The sequence below is a fragment of the Dipodomys spectabilis genome, unplaced genomic scaffold, assembly GCF_019054845.1.
Source record: "Dipodomys spectabilis isolate Male_0828 unplaced genomic scaffold, ASM1905484v1 ptg000098l, whole genome shotgun sequence".
Classification (NCBI taxonomy): domain Eukaryota; kingdom Metazoa; phylum Chordata; class Mammalia; order Rodentia; family Heteromyidae; genus Dipodomys; species Dipodomys spectabilis.
The window spans coordinates 3,869,078-3,879,760 of NW_024870775.1; the positions used below are offsets into that span (position 1 = coordinate 3,869,078).

General features: G+C 39.3%; 1 pseudogene; it reads right to left on the reverse strand.

Moving 5' to 3' along the window:
- LOC122113652 overlaps positions 1-4,475 on the reverse strand; it is a 54,378-nt pseudogene extending 49,903 nt beyond the window's left edge.
- Positions 4,476-10,683: the final 6,208 nt, after the last annotated feature.

A 10,683-nucleotide genomic window follows, 5' to 3' on the forward strand; every position in this document is an offset into this window, starting at 1 on the left:
TGTTGTTAGAGTTCTTGATTATAGCCATTCTGACTGGGGTGAGGTGGAATCTCAATATTGTTTTGATTTGCATTTTTTTTTTTTGGGTCCGGTTGTGGGGCCTGAACTCTGGGCCTGGGCACTGTCCCTCAGCTCTTCAGCTCAAGGCTAGCGCTCTACCACTTGAGCCACATTGCCACTTCTGGCTTTTTTCTTTTTGCTTATGTGGTGCTGAGGAATCGAACTCAGGACCTCATGCATGCAAGGCAAGTGCTCTACCACTAAGCCACCTTCCCAGCCCCGATTTGCATTTCTTTTATGGCCAGAAAAGTTGAGGATTTCTTCATGGGTCCAATGGCTATTCTTATTTCCAGAGAAGTCTTTCTTTAACTTTTTAGCCCACTTATTAATGGGGTGGTTGTTTCTTTGAGGATTTGTTGTTGGGGGATTTAATTTTTTGAGTTCTTAAGCATATTTTGGATATGAGACCCTTGTCCGTTGTATGGCTAGTGAAGATCTTCTCCCAATCAGTGGGCTTTCTATTGATCTTGCTAGCCATGTCCTTTGCCATGCAGAAGCTCTGCAGTTTCATGCAATTCCATTTGTCCAACCTGTCTTTGATTTGTTTTCTTTCTGGGTCTTTATTAAGAAAATTTGGCTTGTGCCAAGGAGTTTCTCCTATTCCTTCCTGTAATGTTTTCAGGGTGTCTGCTTTGACTTTGAGGTCTTTGATCCATTTGGAGTTGATTCTGGTGCAGGGTGATATATAAAGATCTAGCTTTAGTTTTCTACAAGTGTTAAAGCAATTTTGCCAGCATCATTTACTGAAGAGGCTGTCTTTCTACCATTCTATGTTTTTTTTAGCTTCCTTATCTAAAATTAGGTGACTATATGTCTGTGGGTTCATTTCTGGGCCTTCAGTTCTATTCCATTGGTCCTCAGGTCTGTTTTTGTGCTGGGACCAGGCTGTTTTGATTACTATGGCTTTGTAGTAGAGTTTGAAATTTGGTCTTGATATTCCTCTAGCACTCTTCTTTCTGCTAAGGATTGTTTGTGCTCTTCGGGGTCTTTTATTGTTCCATATGAATTTTTGGATTGCTTCTTCTATTTTCTTGAAGAATGAGGTTGGGATGTTGATAGGTATCACATTGAATTTGTAGATAGCCTTTGGCAGTATTGCCATTTTCATAATGTTAATCCTTCCAATCCAGGATCATGGGAGGTTTTTCCACTTCTTTAGTTCTGCTTTAATTTTCTTTTTCAGGTTTTTCAAGTTTTCATCATAGAGATCCTTCACTTCTTTTCATCATAGAGATTCTTCACTTCTTTAGTTATTTTAATTTTTGTGGCACCCTGCCCTTTTGAGTACCCACTTCCTGGTGTTCCATTTTGTTGAACTTTGAGTTTGGCTGGAAGTACAGGCATGTATCAAGTGGTAGAGTGCCAGCCATGAGTGAAAAAGCAGAGTAAAAGCTTAATGCCCTGAGTTCAAGCCCCAGTACTTTTTTCTTTCTTTCTTTCTTTTTATTGTGAAAATACTGTATAGAGGGCTTACAACTACATGGGCAAGGTAATAAGTACATTTCTTATGAAGCATTGTTGCCTCCTCCTTTGTTTCCCCTTCCCATCCCTTCTCCTCGCACCCCCCCTTCCCCCTCCCCCCCCCCCGCCCCCGGCCAAACCAATGGGTCCACCTGTCTCCCTATTTAAATCATTTGTTTTTTTTCCCTTCCCCTCCACAAATTATACCAACATCAAATACAATGAAAACAGGAGTTACACCGTGGGGGAGGGACATATAAAGCAGCAAAGAAATATCTTATAAATATGTTAGAAACAATAGCAAGAAAGAAAAGACATTTGAGTCCTTATCTTGGGGTTCATTTCGCCTAACATCACCTTATCTGACCTTTTCTGCTTGTCTCAGACATATACTAGTTATTGCAAATGAGGGAAACCATGGGACCTATGTTTCTTTGGGCCTGGCTTACTTCACTTAATATAATTTTTTCCAAGTCTTTCCATTTCCTAACAAATGGGGCGATGTCATTCTTTCTGATGGAGGCATAGAATTCCATGTGTATAGATACCACATTTTCTTGATCCATTCGTCTACCGAGGGGCATCTGGGTTGCTTCCATATCTTAGTCAAGCCCCAGTATTTGTATATGCATATGCCCCCCCACTCTCTCTTATTTCAGAGATAAAAAATTGAAAGTGAAAATACATAACTTGTGTTTACATTACTGTGAATGTACTTTTTTTGTGGTGTGAATTTATTGTCCCTTGGTAGCCAGGGGAAATTGTTCCCAGGATTTCAAGATTATTCCAGTTCATTCCAAGACATAAAACTAGAAATGCTCAAGTCCTTTGTTTAAAATGATATATTTACATGGAGCCTATCAACATCCTCCAGTGTGTTTTCAAACATCTTTAAGTAACTTGTATTACTTAATTCAATATAAATCCTCTATAAATATTCTATATTTTTAGGGGAATAGTGACAAGAAAAAATATCTGTACATGTTCAGCACAGAATGTTTTTCTGATTGTTTTTGATCTACAGATTGTTGACTCTTCAAATGGAAAAGTTTCAGATATGAAGAACCAATTCTATTGGCAAATAGAATAAGCCAGTGAACAGAACAGAACCAGTTAGTAGAATAAATTCAGCAAATAAATATGGGTGGCTGGTTAAACAAGAATGATTAATAAAAACCAGCATCACTACTAGGTATACTAGAGTTTCCCAAATGCTTCCATGATAGTTTCCCTTACTCCAGTTATCCTATTTGATCCTCCACAGCAACTCTGGGACATGTAATATCTATTCTCCCCCAGTTTATGTGGAAGGAATGATGGCCACGAGAATTTAACCAACTCTCCCATGATCACACTGACCTCACTTGATGGAGCTGGTCTTCCTATAAGCCAGCATGCTTGTAGACAAGGAGACTTTGTGCTGCAGGATCTGGGCGGGCAAGCAGGGCATGGAAATTCCCTCCTTTGAGGATGAAGGTCACAGATTTCCCAACATTGTCTAACAGACAAATGGTTCCCATTTAACCGAAGCAGGCAGTTTCCACCAGGGAGGGCTTTATGCCACTACATTTTATTTCATATATTTGTTTATATATTTATTTGACATATTCGTTGTTATTGTTGTTGGTCATAGGGCTTGAGCTCAGGGCCTGGGCACTGTCCCTGAGCTTTTCTACTCAAGGCTAGTGCTCTACCAGTTTTCTGGTGGCTAATTGAAGAGTTTCACATATTTTATAGCCTGGTCTGGCTTTGAAACTTGATCCTGAGAAATCATCCTCCTGAGTAGCTAGGATTACGGGCATAAACCAATGCATTTATATATCTTTTGGCTGCTAAGGGGTAGATTTTTATCAGAGGGATTTGAGGTGGGCAGTATGGGAGAAGAGGAAGAGAGTAAAAATATATTCCTCTAAACCAACAATCTTTTTCTCCTTTCCTCCTCTTTTTTCTCTATTTTCTTCTTATTGATTGATTGACTGATTAAGGTACCGAGAATTGAACTGTGCTTGAAGTACTTTTTATTTGAATCATGCCCTTAGGCTTTTTTCTTTTACCTTGTTTTTCAGATAGAGTATCACTCTTTTGCTTTAGCTATTTTCAAACTATTGATCCTCCTATCTCTTCCTTACAAGTACTTGAGGCTACAGGTGTTCACCACCACACTCTGCTCTGCTTCTTCCATTTTTGTAGGACTCTGGTGAAGATTGTGGAAATCCCATCGGAGATATTTATTTTTAAATTTTGCTTTTGCTGAAGCAAAATGGAGTTGTGTTACCCACTTTACTGTTATAGGCAAAGAAGACTGAGAAGTCAGGTTGAGACTCTGGAGACATTTTTATTTGTTTCGTGCTTCTGGTCCTGGGGCTTTAACCCAGTGCCTGGCTACTGTTACCCAGCTATTTTTGCTCATGGTTTGTGCTCTGCCACTAGAGTCACAGCTCTACTTCAGCTTTTTGGTGATTAATTAGAGATAAGACTCTCTTGGACTTTACTGCCCAGGTTGGCTTCAAATCCTCAGATCTCAGCCTCTTGAGTAGCTAGGATTACAGGCATGACCCACTGGTGCCTGGCTTGAAGATATTTTCTATCAGAATGTTTTGACATCTGCTAATAAACAAACAGAAAGCTTTGCAGTGGCAGTCACTCTGCTGTTTCAGTGCAATTGTGTTCCCAGAGGTTGGGGGATATGGCATCTACCAGAATGCTGTTAAGGAAAATCCACTCTGAAAGCAGCAGTCATAGTTCATATCTCTTCTTCTCTCTAGAAAGAACAGAGTGTAAGAGAATCCTTATTTTCAGGTGTGCTATCTATCCTTGTAGTTCTCATAGCTATATTTTTGCTAATCTAATACCTTGTGGCAATTAATACTGGATTTGGCATAGCTGTGTTTGAAGTCTGCCAGCTGCTGGCATGTGCTTTTGGCCATTGCTTGGAAGTAGGCCGGAGTGGCCATGTGCTCTGTTAGAATTGCTGTTTCTGGAACTGTTAGGTTTCCATGGAAATCACAAAATGATCTATAGTCTGTCTCTGCTGGGAAGAAGTTTAGGTTTTTTTTTTTTAATTCTTCTTCTTTTTTAACTAAGGATAGTCATGATCTTAAATTTCCACATGTGTAGTTGAGAACAGAGCCAGATTTAGAAATTGTGCCTTGTCTAATCTCAGGAGGCTGGTGGTTGGCCTTGACCTCTAGGGTCCCCTTTAAGAGGAAGGACATTTCTCTGGGAGGAAATTCTGTCTGATCCTTAAACAGTTTAAACTCACAGATCTCTTATATGCTATTTTGAATGCCTAATTGCCATTACTTTGCCTGACCTTTTTTTCTACGTAGACGCACTCTCTGGTTTTCTCTCTTAAAGGCTTTATTTATTTAGTCCCACAAGCTGCCAAGGATGCATAAGTATTTACTTCAGACATAGTTATAACTGGACAAAATCATCCTGGGGAAAATGGCCCGATCACCCATGAGCCTGCTATTTATTTTTAATATTTTTAACTACTTATTGAACTTGAATTGAGTCACATCAAGAGAAGTATTGATGTGATGATTTGAAATGCTGTTGCTTTGGGTCTAAATTCAGGCTGTGTAACCTTGATCAAGCTCCTGATCTTTTCTTTATTTTAGATTTTCTTGCCTATAATAAGACCAATAACAAGAACTTCTTGAAAAGAGATGTCATGTGAGGCTAGTTGTAGTGGCTTATGCTTCTAACCCTAGCTACTCAGGAGGTTGAGATCAGGAGGGTAACTTGTTCAAACCAGACAGAGAAAAGTATGTGACACTCCATCTCAACCAATAAAAACCTGGACACAGTGACACAAATCTGTCATTTCACCTATGTGACAAGTGTAATAGGAGGGTTGCAGTGCAGGCTGGCCCAGGCATAAAAGCAAGAACCTATTAGAAAATAACAAAAGCAAATAGGGGTTGGTGTGGCTCAAGTGGCAGAGCCACCTGCCTAACAACTGAATTGAGTTCAGATTTTTGTGCTTTAATCTTCCATAAAATCCACTGTCACCATTTTAGCCCTGTGATGGCTCTACTATTATTTTCTTCAGCTCTGAATGAGGCCAATGGTACCTGATAGTCGGGACCTTTGAAACCAGAATAGACAGGAGCATGTATAGTGGGCTGGGCTCTAATTTTTAATCTACTTCTAACTCTTGTTGCTTTTTCCCTCTGGACAGAAATACCTCAGGTGACAAATGTCTTACAATTCATTTCCAAATTGCTTCTCTGAGATATGGGATGTAGAATTGTTACATTTTTGGTACCTCCAATTACTCCTGAGGATGTGCTTGCCCCATATTCTCCTTCTGTCCGTCCTGAGGGTGAAGAGAAACAGAAAGCAGGCAAAGGAAATTTACAAGGTAACCCCTTGTGAATATGAGGAACAAGCAGAATTCTGAGGACAGTGGATGGAAGAGACAGAAAAACCACAACTTGACCAATAAAACTAATGTAAAATGAGATATTTTGGAATAAGAAACAATCATTTTTGGAATTCAAGAATTCAGTAGTCAAAGAAAAGGACAGTGTTGTTTAGAAAATTAGTACTAGATTTCAAGATCAAATGAATACAAAAGATTTTAAAATAGGCATCCATGGCTCACACCTGTAATTCTAACTACTCAGGCGGCTGAGATCTGAGGATCCAAGTTTGAAACCAGCCTGGGGCAGATAGCCATTCGTTTCTCGACTGAATGTGTGAGCTCCATTCTCCAAGGACAAATCTTTATTTAAAAGGGATTTGACTTTAGCCAGGTAGCCCTCCTCAGATAATGCTTCCTTATGCAATTTGGTTTCCAAATCACACAACTGCTTCTTTATTTCGGTTTGCAGAAATTCGTGCAAGAGATTCAATTTCTCCTTCACACACTCCTTTTCTGTTAAGCTGTCTCTTTCCAAGTCTTAGAGCCTTCCAGGAAAACCAAGTGAAGTTACAACATTCACTTCTGAAACTGCCCAAAGGGAAAGTTAGACTCTAATATCTCCAATTAACCACAAAACAGTAATCATTAAAACCTGGAAGTGGAGCTGTGGCTCAAGTGGTAGAGCATTAGCCTTGAGAGAAAAAAGCTAAAGGACAATGCCCAGGCTCCGCGTTCAAGCTCCAGCAGCAGTGCATGCACCCCCTCCCCCCCCCCCCCCACAGAGTCTTAATAGAAGTGATGTGTTGATAAGTTAATTCTAGGCATGTTACAAATGATGAATATGGGGAAAATAATGCCTTACAAGGTTTGAGTCCTGGTTTGTGAGGGTAGAGGTAGGGCTTTGAGCACATTGGAGAACATGAAGCTATTGTATTGCTAGATGTAATCCGAGAGGATAAGGATCTCTGCAGATTGTGTCCATCACTGCACAAGGAGATGGGTGTATGAAAGCTTGTGCTTGCTCTTTCATGTTTGATCTTGCTGTTCTTTTCACTGGCATGCCAGGTTACACCATTGACACATATGAGTAAAATGTTTGGGCCAGATGCCAAGAAGAGGGAAACATTGGCTAGGAATTAAAGCATCTCTTACACAGTTGTGTGTTGAGATACCATCCCTTTCACTATTTAAATGAAGAACTGAAAACGTTAAGTGCAGTCTTTGGCATTGTCACGCAGCTGCCAAGGTTGTCTGTGTCTCAGTCATGGGCTGGGCTCTCTGCAAATCTTATTAGCATATCAAGTCCCTTGGAACTATAAATTTTCTTGAGCTTAATTTGGGCAGTGAAGCTTTGAAGTTATTGTCAAGAAGGGATGGAATGTGATCTATGCATCACAGATAAAATTACACCACAGTATATACATTCTGAAAGTGAAAAGTACCCATCTCCTGAACTTACTCATTTTCCTTTTTCTTTTTCCTCTGTCTCTGTTTCTCTCTTTCTGTCTTGGTAGTATTGGGGATTACACTCATTTCCTAAGTATACTTGGTAGGTAGAACATCTACCACTTGAGTCATGCCCTCTGTCTGCTCTTTTTGCTTTAGTTATCTTTTGAACAGGGTCTTGCTTTTTGAACAGGCTGGCTTGGACCACCATACTCCTATTTATGCTTCCTGCATAACTGGAAGGCACCACTGTACCTAGCTATGTTGATTGAGTTTTTCAAGCTTTTTGTCTGCAGTGAGCCTTGAGATGTGAATCTAGGAAAAAGTAGTATTGAGGTAATTATAGTCCTGCTAGAATTATATACTCATTCTTTTTTTCTCCCCCCCAGAGCTGAGGACCAAACGAAGGGCCTTGCACTTGCCAGGAAAGTGCTCGCCCACTGAGCTAAATCCCCAACCCCATATATTCACTCTTATAGATATTTGAAGATTACAGCCCAGTGTTTTTCAAACTGTAGGTCACAACCCATTGTGGACCATCTGGAATCAGTTCAGTAGGCTTCAGAATTATTTCAATGAACAAAATAGTAAGATAGATGTAATGAAATGTAACAAAATAGAACAGAACAAAAAGGAACAGAATATGATTTCTTTTTGGTTGTTATTTTTTTGTTTTTTATTTTTTTTTGGGGGGGGGGGGTTCTGGTAGTGGGCCTGAACTCTGGGCCTGGGCGCTGTCCCTCAGCTCTTCAGCTCAAGGCTAGCGCTCTACCACTTGAGCTAAAGCGCCACTTCCAGCTTTTTGCTTTTTGCTTATGTGGTACTGAGGAATCGAACCCAGGGTCTCATGCATGCAAGGCAAGCGCTCTACCACTGAGCCACCTTCCCAGCCCAGGAACAGAATATGATAGCCACTCAGATAACCAAAGGCTGTAGGCATGTGGGTAGAGAGTTGTTTGATTCTATGGCTCAGACATTTCTCAGACATTACCATTCAGAAATGGGTAATCCAGAATTCTGGAATCATCCTAGGGCAAGTTGCTGGCAGTGTTCTTAATTTATGCCTATGTATTTTGTTCAACAAGAGAGAAATCTCAGTCAAGAAAACCTCCCAATTCTTTTCTTTAAGACTAAGGATAGTCTTTTGGGGTTCATTTTTAAGAATTAGGTCTTTCTGGGTGCTGGTGGCTCACGCCTGTAATCCTATCTACTCAGAAGGCTGAGAGCTGAGGTTCACAGTTTGAAGTCAGTTTGGGCAGTTAAGTCTGTGTAACTCTTATCTCCAGTTAACTACTAAAAGTCAGAAGGGGAACTGTGGCTCAGATGGTAGACTACCAACCTTGAGCATAAAAACTAAGGAACAGCACCCAGATCCTGAGTCAAACTCGAGTAACAGCATAACAACAATAACAAAGACAGTGTAAATTTACCAGGAGATATAAGCGATGGATACTGGAAACCCCACCAACTTCTCTACAACAAGCGTGATGTGTAGTATAAGTGGTCCATCCTCTCTATTTCTATCCTTCAGTCTGAATTATGTTCCACTTTCTCAGAGAAATTTTGTAGTGTGACTTTTCCTTACATTTCTTTTTTTTTTTTTTTGGTCGGTCGTGGGGCTTGAACTCTGGGCTTGGACGCTGTCCCTGTCTTCAGCTCAAGGCGAGCGCCCTACCACTTGAGCCACAGCATCATTTCCGGTTTTCTAGAGGTTTATTGGAGATAAGAGTCTCACAGACTTTCCTGCCCGGGCTGACTTTGAACCTCGATCCTCAGATCTCAGCCTCCTGAGTAGCTAGACTTTGGGTTAATATTACTATTTTATTATAAGATACATGAGAGCAGAAATCAAGCCCATATACTTTCCAATATCTCATTCAAGGTTGGACTTGGCTCTTTTGATAGAGCTGATCAGTTCTGAAAATTATCTTATCTAATACCAGAAAAATGCCAGAAACTTATCATGTTTGAAATGTTCTGGCTAAGGACTGGGGAGACCCATGAAAAATAGCTCTTTCTCATTATTTACTGCAAGCATAGACATTATTCTGAGAAGAGTTTTAGTAACAGAGATTCTCCCTTCCTTTTTCTTTTGGCCATGGTTGCTGCAAGGTTAACGCTCCCTTCAGTCTTCTGGAAGATAAAAATTTCATTTAATTCATTTGACAGGGATACAAAATAGTACTAGTTTGGAATGCACAATGATGGATAATAGCAACCAAGAGTTTGGATGAAATTGTAGAAAACTTGAGCAGATTGAATTTCCATAGCCTGAGAAGATTGAATTTCCATTCCTTGTAGAAAAAGTTCTTGCAATTGCTCAAAAACAACACAAGCCCTGCACTTAACATAAAACTTAGGTTAATTCTGCTTTGAAAAATTTCCAGAACTATACATTTTTAGAGTCACCCACATACAATTAGAATAATCTTGCAAGTGTGTTTACTAATATATCATGCTATCTTCTACTTTAGTCTGTTGAAATTCTAAGTTCTAACAGAACAAGTAAAGTTAATATTCGGGAATTAATGCTTTCTTCCATGAGGTATGATAATCACACTTTGCCCTTATTCTCATGTTCATTTAAAGCTCATAATCTAAAGCTCAACATTTCTTCTTCTCTAATCCTTAACAGCCTTTTCTTTGATTGAAGTGAGCTTATATGAGTTACAAAGATGAGGGCTGTAAGATCATTTGCAAGAGCATGCCATCTAATATAGTCAAGTTTGAGCATTAAGCATTAAGGGGGAAACATTTTGGTTAAAATATTGATGCTAGATGCATTAGTCATATTATAGGTATATTCTCCATTTTATATTGTATATTAGTTATATTAGGAATATATTAGTAATACTTTGAAGATCTATTATTAGCAACTCTCAGTTTACTCCAAAGGTCAAAGATCAAAGACTAATGGATAAAAGATTAATGGGTAAAGCCCACCAACCACCACCACCAAAAACAAAACAAGAACATAAAAATGTTTCTTTGTTACATCTCATGTTCCTTTTCTGTATCTATAAATCCATATATATTTCCATATATATCTATATATTTCAGACAGAGGGAGATTGGTCAATTCAGTGAGTCACAAACCCAATCCCACTCTGTCAATCCAAAAATTGGAGCAGACAGGAAGAACCTAAAAAAAGTATCAGTTCCTAATGTTTTCAAACACATATATTAGAATGAACACTTACATGCATGGAGTCTGTCAATATTTAAAAGAACTTTTAAGACTACCAGTGTCAGTATATGTAGACTATTCCAGAATAAGCAAATACCTTAATATTTGGTTTCCTCTACTATTTCTTCAGTAGTTTTAAATTTCATTATTTTTTTTT